Here is a 13,458-nt window from a genome sequence, read left to right as displayed (position 1 = left end):
ACATATAGGATTGTTTTGTAAGGCTCTCTGGACTCCTCTGACAGAACACTTTAGAAAAGATTCAGGTATTTTGACTTGAATAGTACTCTGCTGATGTTCCTTTAGAGCTTGTTTTTGGCTGTTTATTTTAACATAACATTTTTCATCCTGTAGAAGAGAAAGTCAAGGAAGGCCACATTGGAACAAAGGCTTCTTGACATGAAAACACACTCAACTGTGTAAGCTTTTGCCACGTTTTTTAATGAGCAGCTATGCTTTGTTTGAAAGAAAAGCATATACCCTTTGAATTGCATAACTTACCAAGATGTGCCAAGCTGGTGAATATAAATTGATACTGGTTATGAGGGCGGTCATATTTTAGTCTGGAGAGTGGGTCATTCCAAATCCTTTTTGTGTTCAAAACAAACAGGCATTAGCCAGAATGATTTACAGTTAGCACAGTATGAGATACATGTTCAGGGCTTGAAAAAATTTTTGAATGTCTCACCAGACAGTCAAAAATTTCACCAGTCAGCATGACTGGACTATAGCCTTGCAATTTATGTTTAAACTTAAATTTAAATTTAAACTAGGCACTTTCTACATAACAATGTGTACAAACCCAATGTAGACAATGTAGTTGCTGACCTTGAGCCAGACATCCTGGAGAGCGAAGTCAAGTGGGCCTTAGAAAGCCTGGCTAACAACAAGGCCAGTGGAGGTGATGGCATTCCAGTTGAACTATTTAAAATCTTGAAAGATGATGCTGTTAAGGTGCTACATTCAATATGCCAGCAAGTTTGGAAAACTCAACAGTGGCCAGAGGATTGGAAAAGATCAGTCTACATCCCAATCCCAAAGAAAGGCAGTGCCAAAGAATGCTCCAACTACCGTACAATTGCACTCATTTCGCACGCTAGCAAGGTTATGCTCAAAATCCTACAAGGTAGGCTTCAGCAGTATGTGGACCGAGAACTCCCAGAAGTACAAGCTGGATTCCGAAGAGGCAGAGGAACTCGAGACCAAATTGCTAACTTGCGCTGGATTATGGAGAAAGCCAGAGAGTTCCAGAAAAATATCTACTTCTGCTTCATTGACTATGCGAAAGCCTTTGACTGTGTGGACCACAGCAAACTATGGCAAGTTCTTAAAGAAATGGGAGTGCCTGACCACTTTATCTGTCTCCTGAGAAACCTATATGTGGGACAGGAAGCAATAGTTAGAACTGGTCATGGAACAACTGAGTGGTTCAAAATTGGGAAAGGAGTACGGCAAGGCTGTATATTGTCCCCCAGCTTATTTAACTTATATGCAGAATACATCATGCGGAAGGCTGGACTGGAAGAAACCCAAGCTGGAATTAAGATTGCCGGAAGAAATATCAACAACCTCCGATATGCAGATGATACCACTCTGATGGCAGAAAGTGAGGAGGAATTAAAGAACCTTGTAATGAGAGTGAAAGAGGAAAGTGCAAAAAACGGTCTGAAACTCAACATCAAAAAAACTAAGATCATGGCCACTGGTCCCATCACCTCCTGGGAAATAGAAGGGGAAGATATGGAGGCAGTGTCAAATTTTATCTTCCTGGGCTCCATGATCACTGGAGATGGAGACAGCAGCCCTGAAATTAAAAGACGCCTTCTTCTTGGGAGGAAAGCAATGACAAATCTTGACAGCATCTTGAAAAGCAGAGACATCACCTTGCCAACAAAAGTCCGAATAGTCAAAGCTATGGTTTTTCCTGTCGTGATGTATGGAAGTGAGAGCTGGACCATAAAGAAAGCAGACCGCCGAAGAATTGATGCCTTTGAATTGTGGTGCCGGAGGAGGCTCTTGAGAATCCCCTGGACTGCAAGGAGAACAAACCTATCAGTTCTAAAGGAAATCAACCCTGAGTGCTCACTGGAAGGACAGATCCTGAAGCTGAGGCTCCAGTACTTTGGCCATCTCATGAGAAGAAAAGAGTCCTTGGAAAAAACCTTGATGTTAGGAAGGTGTGATGGCAAGAGGAGAAGGGGACGACCGAGGATGAGATGGCTGGACAGTGTCTGCGAAGCAACCAACATGAACCTGACACAACTCCGGGAGGCAGTAGAAGACAGGAGGGCCTGGCGTGCTCTGGTCCATGGGGTCACGAAGAGTCGGACACGACTAAACGACTAAACACACACACACACAAACCCAAAATAAATATACAGTGGTGCCCCGCATGATGACGATAATGCGTTCCGTTAAAATCGCTGTACAGCGAAATCGTTGTCATGTGAAAATAAAAACCCCATTGGAGTGCATTGAAAACAGGTTAATCCATTCCAATGGGGGAAATACCTGCTCGTGCAGTGAAGATCCTCCATAGGGCGGCCATTTTGCAATCCCTGTCTTGCGGAAATAAGTCTGGAAACCGCCAATCAGCTGTTTTAAATCATCGTCTTGCAAAAAATCGGTTCGCGAAGCAGGGAGCTAATCGTTGTTAAACGAAAAAAGCCCATAGGAAACATCATTTTGCGATTGCTATAGTGATTGCAAAAAAGGCATCGTCAAGCGATTTCATCGTTTAACAGAGTAAGAGTCTAGCGGGGCACCACTGTACCCTCAGACTTGGGTTTCTTTATTATCTGTGTGCCTGTGGGGTCATGAAGCTTGTATTTTGAATGTCTCCAGCAAAAATAAAACTTAAAGCAAAAGCGCCCAGGCTCTTAAGAAGCCAGGTTGTTCGGTTGAAATTCGGAGCAGGGAATCTCCATATTCTCCAGCATAGGACTGTTCTACATTCTCCTGCAGAGCTATATATCTATGTGCCGCTCGAACTCTTTTCTCGTGAGAAGAGGGCTGTTTTTCCTTTTGCAATGTGAAGGGGAAGGGGAGGACTGCAGGATCAGAGAAAGAGAGAGAGAGAGACTGAGGGTAAGGAGGTACGGAGGGAGCTGTGGCTCGTCAAGCACCGTTTTTTCACTCGTCACAGATGAGTGGACGAATGGATTTTTCAAGCCCTGTATATGTTACAAGGTGAATTCTCCAGATGTGTGTGAACTCTGAGAACAGAAATGTATAAGTTCTTGAACCTTGACATTTAGGTGCTTCTAGACAACTGGATTTTAGTAGCTGACAAAGAGGAAGTTCGCAGGTGGCACATAACCGAATGTGCAAAAGTAAAAATATACGCAGTGGCACTATTGCAGAATAAGAAGTATTTAGGAGGTGCATATCATACTAAAGTGATAACCTTTGTAGGCCATCCCAAAGGGGCAGCCCCTGGGAATCCGGGGCTGTCCACACAGACATTTGTCCCACTTTTTGGTATGCTGATGGGTTGGGTTGGTCCACTCTTTTTCCCCAAGCAACTTCATAATGGACATTGATGGAGTGGACCAATTTGCCCCAGCTTAATTAAAAAAAAATTAGGGTGTTCTTCTATTTTGGTACAGCTTGGAGGGTTCCAGTTTAGCCCATTCCTAGTGAATGTGGTCAGTTGTAATAGCCTACACTAGGGGCCTTGCTGTTCCTTCTGGTTTTATTTTCCAGACCAGTAACCTGAAGTGGCTTACAAGCTGCTTCAGGATATCAAAAATTGAACATTTTCCCGATTTGTCTACAGAGGGTCAGGGGAAGTGAAATAATTTTTTATTGCATCCAGTAGATCATTTATTGCTGATGCAATAAATCACTTTGATTAAATTTAAAAGCATGTTTTTCTTTGCCTGTCTGTGTATTATTGCTGATTAAAACCATGGCTACGGGCAGTTTTTCAATCAGCAGTACACAGACAGGTAAAGAAAAAACTATTTTTAAATTTAATCAAGTAATTCATTGTATTAGCAATGATATAGCAGATGTAAAAAAATCACTTCTCCTAACCCTCTGCTGACAATCAAGGGAAACATTTAATTGACACAAAGGTTTAGACAGGTCAAATGGCACCAACCTCAACCAACTTTTTGTAGCTCAATCCAGCCTACAACAAAATAGCCAGTCTAGATAGGCCCTTAGTTAGCTCATAAATGGCAAGCAGTAAACAAATAACTGTGAGGCAATGTAGATAGAATGTTGAACCAGGAGTTCTGGATTCAAATCACTACTGGCCCATGGAAATTTGTTGGGAACGGACAATGATAAGCCACTTCTTGAACATCTTACATATTTCAGAAACCGGGTTAAGTTTTGCGTGAGTTGGAAATGATGGAAATCCATTAAGAACAAAACATAACTAGGTGGAATGAAACACTAACATTAGGAAAATTAACACTAAAAATGAGACTGACTGCAAAAAACAGATGCGGAGACTTCCAGGATCCAAGCGCTGGTGCCTGCACAAGCTCAAGTGGGCTGGATTTCAGGTTATGAAGTTCCAGGAGTCAGGGGACACATGAATATGATTTTCAGAACTTCATAGAGGATGTAAGAAAGCAGTTTAGAGAGGAGATTCACAGATCAAGGGAGAATGGGGAAAGAATTCCAAGCAGTTTGTTGCAGAATGAGAGTGACTCAAATATTTATTTTGGTTCTGGGACATGGTAGCAAAATGGAAGAGAGAACTGTTGGGGAGGCTGCTTCTGAATACAGTGGTGCCTCGCAGGACAAAAAAACTCGCAAGACAAATGGTTTTGGCAACGGGGTTGATGACTCGCAAGACAGATGTTCCTATGGCCGCGCTTCGCAAGACGAATGTTTTCCGTTTTTTGTTCCTACCTCATGTTTGCTGATTTTTAAATGTTTTACTATGATGTTTAAAAAGTTAAAGTTTTTTTATTTACATTTTTAAAATCAGAAAAGGCGGGGGAAGCTGTGTGACCCTTGTATGCAATCCAAATGCAAAGGTACCTTTATTAGATCACTAAAAAAAGAAAAACACAAACAGTATGAATAGCCAACCAGAGCATCATCTGCAACTTAACATGGACCTTTAACATTATCCCTGTAGAACCACAGAACTTCCGGTCACCCAGTACTGTGGAGAGAATGCTGAATGACTGGCAGTCCTTTATCTAACAAGATTGAGGGAAACATTCCAGTCCAGGAGGTAGAATCTGAATCCTGTACATCTGATCTAAGTCCACAGTCTCGGTATGGAAACTTACTGTTAACAAAGGAACTTAGTATGCGCATCTGGCCCAGATTTTTCAAACATTCATGCTTTTTCTACACAATCCTTAGATCTGTAGTGTTCACCTGACAAACACCTGTACAGGGTACAAAGGTACCTCATGTCTGTGCCTTTTTCAACGGTCTAATAAAAGTATTACCCACACTTATCTTTAAATTGGGCTGGGTGGATTTTCTGGGGTCAGGACTGTATTGTTTTCCCCAGCTGATAATGTATCAGTTGGGTTTTGTGGGAATTGTTGGCAGAACTTTCCAGGATTTTGCACGTCCCACTGAGGGTGGCCAAGCCCATACAGATATAAAGAATTTAACAGGTTCATTTGCCTTAAGTATTCATAGTTTGTATTTTTATTGTAGGAATGTGTGAGCCATCCTGCACAAAAACTGCTTTACCCTTTTCTTTTACCATTATTGCCACTAAGTCGAGCATGTTTTGCTGTTTTACAGATTTGGCAAAGGCAAAGTACAACATTTGTGGAAGAACAGGAATTGAAAACTAGATACCTGATCCCTAGCTGGCAATTTAACAGCTAGACTGTTCCAGTCCTTTCCAGGTAATAACAACAGCAATAATAATACAGATGCCTTTTCAATGCCTGATGTTTCTTGCAACTTAGTCGAAACCTTTCATTTAAGAAATAAGATTTACAGTGCCACCTGGTGGCTGCAGATAAACTTTCCTTAGAAATGTTAGCATAGTTAAGTGAAGAATTCTGAATGTGACATCAGTACAGTACAGACTGACTTCTGTTTTTGCACAGTACCGCATATGGCTACATATGCACTTCTAAAAATTAATGGAGCTTTCCATCTCTTTCCTCACTTAAAGTTTAAATGACATCGTACCTCCCGTGAAAGGTATAGAGAATGCTTTTATGTTTAGTCGTTTTCTTCATCTGCAGAGAGAACAGCAAACCTTTAATTCAGGGGATATTTAATGCTGGTAAGTTGGAGGCAATGAAAGGGATGGGGAGAAGCGATATCAGCACATGCTATTTCTTGGCATGGTGTGCAATTTATTAAGTGTAAAACCTCTAACTATGCATTGGAATAAGTTCAAGGACTTATAGAGCAAAAAAAGCTCCCTAAAGTAGACCACCCCTTATTGCTTTTGTTCTCATAAACTGGCATTTACAGTCTCAATAATTCTCTCTGAGATTCTGGTAAGAGAAAGAATAAAAAGTTCAAGTTTACTCACAGTTATGAATAAATAAAATGGGATATTGTAGAAAAATAATGACTGGTTACATGAACAGAGTTTAACTGATTCATGCTACTTATTGACTAACTAAACTACTGACTGAATAACTGACCCCTGACTGAAACTAGAGTGGGGGGGAAATTCTTAGGTAGAGGGGCGGTGGCTCTCTTCAAAATCTAAGGCAGAGAGGGACCAATTCGTTGCTGCTGGATTGATTGACAGTCATATGAAGGTTGCAGTAATTCCAGCATTATTGACTTTAAGGGATTGGGTGTGTAGCACAGGGGTCCCCAACCCACGGCCTGGTGCTGGTCTGTGGGCTTGTTGGAACTGGGCTACGGAGACAGATCCCTGCCCACCCGCATGGTGGGCATGTCACGCTCACACAAGGGCATGTCACGCTCCTGCAGGGGATATGTCAGATGCGCGTGCAAGCACAACACCCCCCCAAGCGTGGGGGTGCACCCTGCCCCCCCATGCAGAGCCCGTTCACAGTCCCAAAAAAGTCAGGAACCGCTGGTGTAGCACACAAGGAGAACTGCCTAACCTACATGTTATCAAGTATTGTGTGTTACAGCAATGGTCTCCAACCTTTTCTGAACTGCAGACTTGTTGGGGGGTTGGGACATCCCCCTGCTCGTGGGTGGGTGGGGCACACATACATGGATGGGTGGGGCGCACTCATGCATGCACACGAGGCAGGGCACGCTTGCAGGTGGGTGGGGCACCCATGTGGGTGGGCAGGCCGTGCACGCAGGTGCGTGTGCGTGGGCAGAGTGTGTGTGGGGGGGAGATCTGTCTCCTCACCCCAGTCCTGCAAAGGCCATGGACCATCAGCAGGCCATGGACCAGGGGTGGGGGACCCCTGTGCTAGACAACAAGTAGAGTCACTGAGAGGTCCTTCAACAATGGAGGACACCTTATAAACAAGAAACAGCTTGTTCTGATGGGTTTCTTGTTCTAGAGGAGCCCTTGAGAGACTGACCGTCTCTCCTGGGCTTTGTCCTCTTCCCAAGACCCAGACAGCTTTAGACCAGGAGAAACCAACTTCCAAGGCTCCATTGGGGGGGGGGCATATATGCCTTCTCTGGATCTTGGATGGAGGCATGCCCTCCTACAGATGCCCCTCAAACACCTTGAAATAAAAGTGCAACCACCACGGCCACCTTGTTCAAATCTCTTGGAGGGTGTAGTTTGCTCTGTATTTTTCCAGTTTGGCCTCTTCTACATCTGATTTTAAGCTTGTTAAATCCTAATGACCCAGTGGGTCATTCCCACTTTTCAGAGTAGGTCTTGTAAGACCTAAAGCAGTCTCTGAGGGGATGAAATAGAATCTACAGAGGTGACGCGTCTGCCTTAAAGTACTGGTTACCAGAGCTTAGTGTTCAGAAGCTTTTCTGCCGTTGTTTGCTTGAGTGTGTTGGCAGGTGGCGATTGGAGGGGTCAAAAGCCATTGCTGGTGAGAATGGTGGTGCATTCATAGAACCCAACTCAGGATTACAATCTGGATTTCCCAGTTCAGGACGTTTGTGGCACTCAGGCCTAGCCTGGGCTATTGCCCCAACCCCGATTGTTATTGTCCAGATTTGGGCTCATCGTTTGGCTCATGACAGATTCCATGGAGCCCTGATATGGTGGTTAAGCACAGCCCCTGGAGCTCTCATGCTCCTTTCCCTGCCTTCTATAATTTTAAGTAACCATAGTTTGCTGTGGTGTCTAAATTGGATCAACTATAATTTACAACAAAATTGAAATCCATTCGAGCCACGCACATGTCTCTCTTTTTTTGAAGGAAAACCACAGCTAATGGATATCAGACACTGTGGCTTGTTGGAGTCATCTCATGCCATGGATGAGAGGTGTTTTCACTAGCCTGGTTAGAAGGTGCTTGTAATTTTTTATTGAGGGCAATTCAGATTTTGAAGTGAGGCCCCCTTTTGTCCAAGTTAGTGACCCACCTTCCTGGGATGATGCTACTCTCTGCTGCTCTTCTATCCATAATTTGCTAGTTGGCTCTGTGACCTCTAAATTGAGCCTCTCGGGTTTTCTCCCTTCAGGAGTTTAAACTTTTTTTTTCTGTGAAATAGGTAGTATCTATTATAGGTAGTATTGATAAATATTCATATTAATATTGCCTAAGTGGACATTGAATGCTGCAGATAAATACTGCTTTTAAATTGTGCATAATATTAGCATTCAGTGTCAGCTCTATTCTATTTTTTTTATTTTGAATTTTTTGAACATTTAAAGCAGTGTAAAATTATGTGTATCTTTAACTATGCTGAATTGTGTCTTACACATTTGTCCACTAGAGGTCAGACTTCAGCTATCATGTTACATAGTCGGACTACTGTTTAGAAAGTAGACTAGCCAGAGAACAATTTAATGTGGAGAAGTCAACAAAAGTTTATGTGAATTTGCCAGAAACATCTGCGGGCAGGATTACAGCATTCTGATTCGAGATATTCCCTGGACAATTCTTACAACTTTTGATGCTGACTTGATGTTTCAATATATCAAATGTTACATGACAAACTGTACTCTTTACTAGCTCTTCACCTGGGATCTAACCATTTATTGGATTCATATGCCTTTCTGTTTACAAAAGGGCCTTTGATAAGATAAGTAATATTTTGTTTACATCTCCATCCATCTGCTATGTCCTTAAACATACTTGTACTAACACTTACCTGGTTAGTAAAGGTAAAGTAAAGGGATGTGGTGGCGCTGTAGGCTAAACTGCAGAAGCCTGTGCTGCAGGGTCAGAAGACCAAGCAGTCGTAAGATCGAATCCACCCGACGGAGTGAGCCCCTGTCGCTTGTCCCAGCTCCCGCCAACCTAGCGGTTCGAAAGCATGCAAATGCAAGTAGATAAATAGGGACCACCTCGGTGGGAAGGTAACAGCGTTCTGTGTCCAAGTCGCACTGGCCATGTGACCACGGAAGATTGTCTTCGGACAAAACGCTGGCTCTATGGCTTGGAAATGGGGATGAGCGCTGCCCCCTAGAGTTGAACACGACTGGACAAAAATTGTCAAGGGGAACCTTTACCTTTTATACAGTGGTGCCTCACTTGATGATGATAATCCGTTCCAGGAAAATTGCTGTCAAACGAAAAAAACACACATTGAAATGCATTGAAAACCGGTTCAGTGCGTTCCAGTGGGGGAAATACCTGCTCGTTTTGCGAAGATCCTACATAGGGCGGCCATTTTGCGATGCCTGTAAAGCGAAGAATTGGTCCTGAAAACAGCAGGGAGCCATTTTGTGACCCACCAATCAGCTGTTTTCAATCATCGTCCAGCGAAAAAATGGTTCCCGAAGCAGGGAACCGATCGTCGTAAAACAACCCCCCTTGAATCATCGTTTTGCAGTCACTAAGTGATTTCAGCGTCAAGCAAGGTAATCGTCAAGTGTATTGTAGAATAGCTTAAATCCAGCATCACACTAGCAGACATCTGCTAGCACAGAATCTGCATCTTCCATCCCTCTGGACAAGAGTTTGAGAACTTATAGGAGGTAGAAGTGGGTCTTTCACAGTTCTACTGATGGAAGTGGTTCTGTTGATGGAAAAACACTGTTGTATCCCACCCTATATTCCTGTCCTAATAGATAGTAGCACCAAGCCGGCATGCACATCAATCTCCAAGATTCGTGGCAAAGGCTCTTTATGTACCAGCAAAGAATGGACTGAAACTTATGACTTTGTCTGCATTACATGACAGGATTCTGACACATTGTATTCCAGAATAGAGATGGGAGACCCTCATAAGTAGGAAAAGAAAAAAACAAGGCATAGAACATGATGGTGATTGATGAACTGTATTTAAACTGGAATTCATGTCTAGTTTGGACCATGCTGACCCTTTTTTGGGTGGTCTTGGTTAGAGACGGATGCTGCAGCATTACTCTTATTGGCATACATGTCTGTTGTGAGTTAAAAAAATCAATGTGAGCATTTGCAGAGTTGCACAATTGGTGTCTGACAGCAAATGCCTAGTGTCAACTTCCTGACTTACGGCAGTTTACAGCTAAGATTTACACTGATGGGGTTACGCTGGTTGGTGTAACGGTAGTAGGATTCTGGCTAGTGGTCAATTGTTTTACTGCTAGATCTTTATTTCTTGAATTAAGGTCATTTTGTCTTTTTTTTTTTTTTTTGCTTTGTTTTAGCATATAATGAGAGTTTCAGTTTTTAAGATAACCTCCCCAAAATGATTTATTGACTAGCAAGTCTATAATTAATGCCACTGCTCGTAAAGAGTTTGTTTCTTTGTTTGAGCACAACTTTCTCTTGTTCTGGTCCCTGGTTTGGGTTTGAAGACTTAAAAAATGCAACTACACTTGTATTTACTGAAACAGTGGCTGTTAACTTTGTCCCAAACCACAGACGGCACAAAGAAGATAAACAATGTATATCTTTATTAGTGTCAGCATTTAATGTAGTAATATAGTAATAACATGCTATCTAACAGAGTTAGGAATTTAAAAGTAAGCTATTCTGGTTAGTGATTACTGTTAATTAAATCAGCCAAGGAAGTTTTATGATTGGATATATAGAGGGGAGAAAAATCATATTTTATTGTTTTTGTTTCTGGGAATACAAAAGATTTTTCAATATTTCTGACATCTAGTACTGAGGAGGAAGTCAGCTGTCCTCTTAAGTCCCTGTGTTCTCTCTTTACGAGCAGCAACATTTAATATAGAAGAAACGAGGTTTAGTTTGGTTGCTAGGAGACAATTTTAAAATTTCAGTAATCCTCAGCCAGACATTCAATAGTAGTAATGTATAACAGAATGCAGTGATTATTTAAATCCTGGTTTATTATGGTTTTGGCCATACTGTACAAATAATTCTGTATTCTTGATAGGGAAGAGGTGACACAACACACAACATTTCCTTTTACAGTCAGACGTTGTATGCAGTTGGGGGGGGGACTGCTGACTGAATTACATGGCTAATGGCTGTGAACAGGAAATAGTAGTGGAAGCTGTATGCATTTGGCAAAGAAACAGCGAACAGTATATTTGTGTAAAGATGACAGAAAGGCCCTGAAAAAGAACATGGTGACTGAAATCCTGTTCAAGTTGGTGTGACATAAAGTTATGCATATGGAAGTGTTCATTGTTGCACGTTTCATATTGGAGTTGTGAAATTAACTGTGAAATTCACGATTGCATGGTTCATGTCATAGTTGCACAGTCTGTTGCACAATTATGTCGGGATCTGAGACCCTGTCGTGATTTTTTCCTACTATTTCCACAGCTTCACATTACACATTAAAAACATTAATCAAAACTATAAGGAAATGCTGTTATTTAGTTGCTTTCCAAAAACTGTTTGGATGTTTGCAAGGTGACTGGCTGGAGCATCTCCTTATCTCCTCCTTAATCTCTAGAACACCTTAAGAATGAAAGCTGCCAATTTTAGTTATAATAACTGCTAAAGCTAACATCAGTAGATTCCATTACATTGCATTATTGTCTTTAGAAGGGTTTAACTGGCCCTTTAAGTAATAGGTTTGTGTGGCTTCACAATGCCATTGAAGGAACATGTTGACATGAAAAGCATGTGGAGGGGGGAGCATGTAGTAGCCAAAGTTTAGTGTAGGTAACATGCTGTATGGCTCCTGTCCTTTCCCTCTACCATTAAACAGAACATACTGTTATGCATAACCTGACTTAATGTACTGAGTAAATGACCTTTCTTCTGTTTGTTTGTTTCTACAGTGGTGCCTCGCAGGACGATGTTAATTCGTTCCGCAAAATCGTTGTATTGCGAAAACATCGTCTTGCGAAATGATGTTCCCCATTGGAATGCATTGAAATCTATTTGATGTGTTCCAATGGCGGGAAAAAATCATTGTCTTGCGAAAATTGCCCATAGGGAAACCATTTTGCGAAGCGCGGACCCTGCTGTCAAAATCGTCGTCTTGTGGAAAACCGCCCCCCCCCAAAAAAAACCGTCTTGCGAAGCACGGACCGAAACATTGTCTAGCAAAACTCGCCCATAGGGAAAACCGTTTTGCGAAGCACTATAGTGATCGCAAAAAACCATCGTCTTGCGAATTAACAGTTTTGCGAGGTAATCGTCTAGCGTGGTGCCACTGTATATGGAAATCTTACTTCCTCAGAATTGTCCTTAATAGTCATTACCAGAGTGTCTAACAGATGTTCTTCTTTAGGTTAAGGTGGTGTAGTGAATGTTCACTTCAGAGAAAGACTAAGAAAGGTGGGATAGGCCCTCAGTTTGTTAGTATTTTAAATGACACAGCCATACACTATAAACATTTTTTAAAAGATACCTTCCGTTGAGAGTTAAATAAGCACTTACAATAATAATGTGCATTGTAGAGGTGGGGAATCTGGTGATCCACAAAGTGTGGCAGAAGTGCACCCCATATCCTTAGGAGACAGAAGGGGGCTTTTAGTTCTCCCCTCCAAAATAAAAAGCAGGCTTTGTGGAGGTGTTGAAAGCCATTAGGGTTGTCGGAAATCCACAGCTGGACTCCTGAGGCCCTCATGGAGCCCATGAGGCATATGTTGCTCACTCCAAGGAGTAGGGTAATATAAGCAGCATTTGTGACCATTTTTTGTCTTGTAGAACGTGATCTTCATCATCCTTCTGTGAGGGTTCAAGGGTTACCCCAGACTTATTGGACACAAACACCGGAGGCGCGTGTTCTTGAAAAACAGAACTAGGGTTTATTGGAACATCAAATAAAGAAGTGTCAACATTAAACTTGTCAGTAGTCTTTTCTCTCACCACCAGTGGATCAAACGAGGGTGTCCATGCATCTTGTAAAAAGGGGTTGAAACTCGAGTGGTACCAAGGTCCCTTAGAAAACGGGTTAGCTTCTCCCGGTCCCTTAGCTTCAACGTCCACCTCAATTAAGGGCAAGGTCTCCTCATCTCCCCTCTCCAGGTCGAAGGAGTCAGCTCCCTCTGAATAGGGGTCCCAGGGTCCGGTAAATACCTCCTCCAGCGAGCCTCCTCCAGACGCCATGCTCTCCTTTCCCTCTTTTCTCTCTCTACCTTCTCCTTTCCCTCCCTCAACCGCCTCCTTCACTCTCTAGCTTCTGATTCACCCCAATAAGATGGTCTGGGGGGTAAACCTCTTTTTCTTCCGTAGTCTGCCTCTTCCCAAGGCACCCTGACCTTTTCACATCTCCCTG

At 42.5% G+C, this 13,458-nt stretch overlaps 1 protein-coding gene across 4 annotated transcripts in view; it reads left to right on the top strand.

Annotated features, from left to right (window-relative positions):
• Positions 1 to 13,458, top strand: part of GNG12 (G protein subunit gamma 12) — a 57,195-nt gene that overhangs the window by 13,847 nt on the left and 29,890 nt on the right. For 2 of the 4 annotated variants that reach the window (XM_072997790.2, XM_020795249.3), the window contains exon 2: positions 5,530 to 5,636. The exons of 1 other annotated variant lie outside the window; for it this stretch is intronic. The gene's annotated coding sequence lies outside the window, so the exon portion shown is untranslated. Of the gene's footprint in view, positions 1 to 153; positions 219 to 5,529; positions 5,637 to 13,458 lie in introns of all 4 variants that reach the window. One more of the 4 variants, XM_072997791.2, reaches the window with a different exon arrangement.

Source organism: Pogona vitticeps, chromosome 4 (genome assembly GCF_051106095.1).
Source record: "Pogona vitticeps strain Pit_001003342236 chromosome 4, PviZW2.1, whole genome shotgun sequence".
In the NCBI taxonomy this organism is placed as follows: domain Eukaryota; kingdom Metazoa; phylum Chordata; class Lepidosauria; order Squamata; family Agamidae; genus Pogona; species Pogona vitticeps.
Note: the sequence above shows the minus strand (reverse complement) of the source record. Positions and strands in the feature narration are given on the sequence as shown.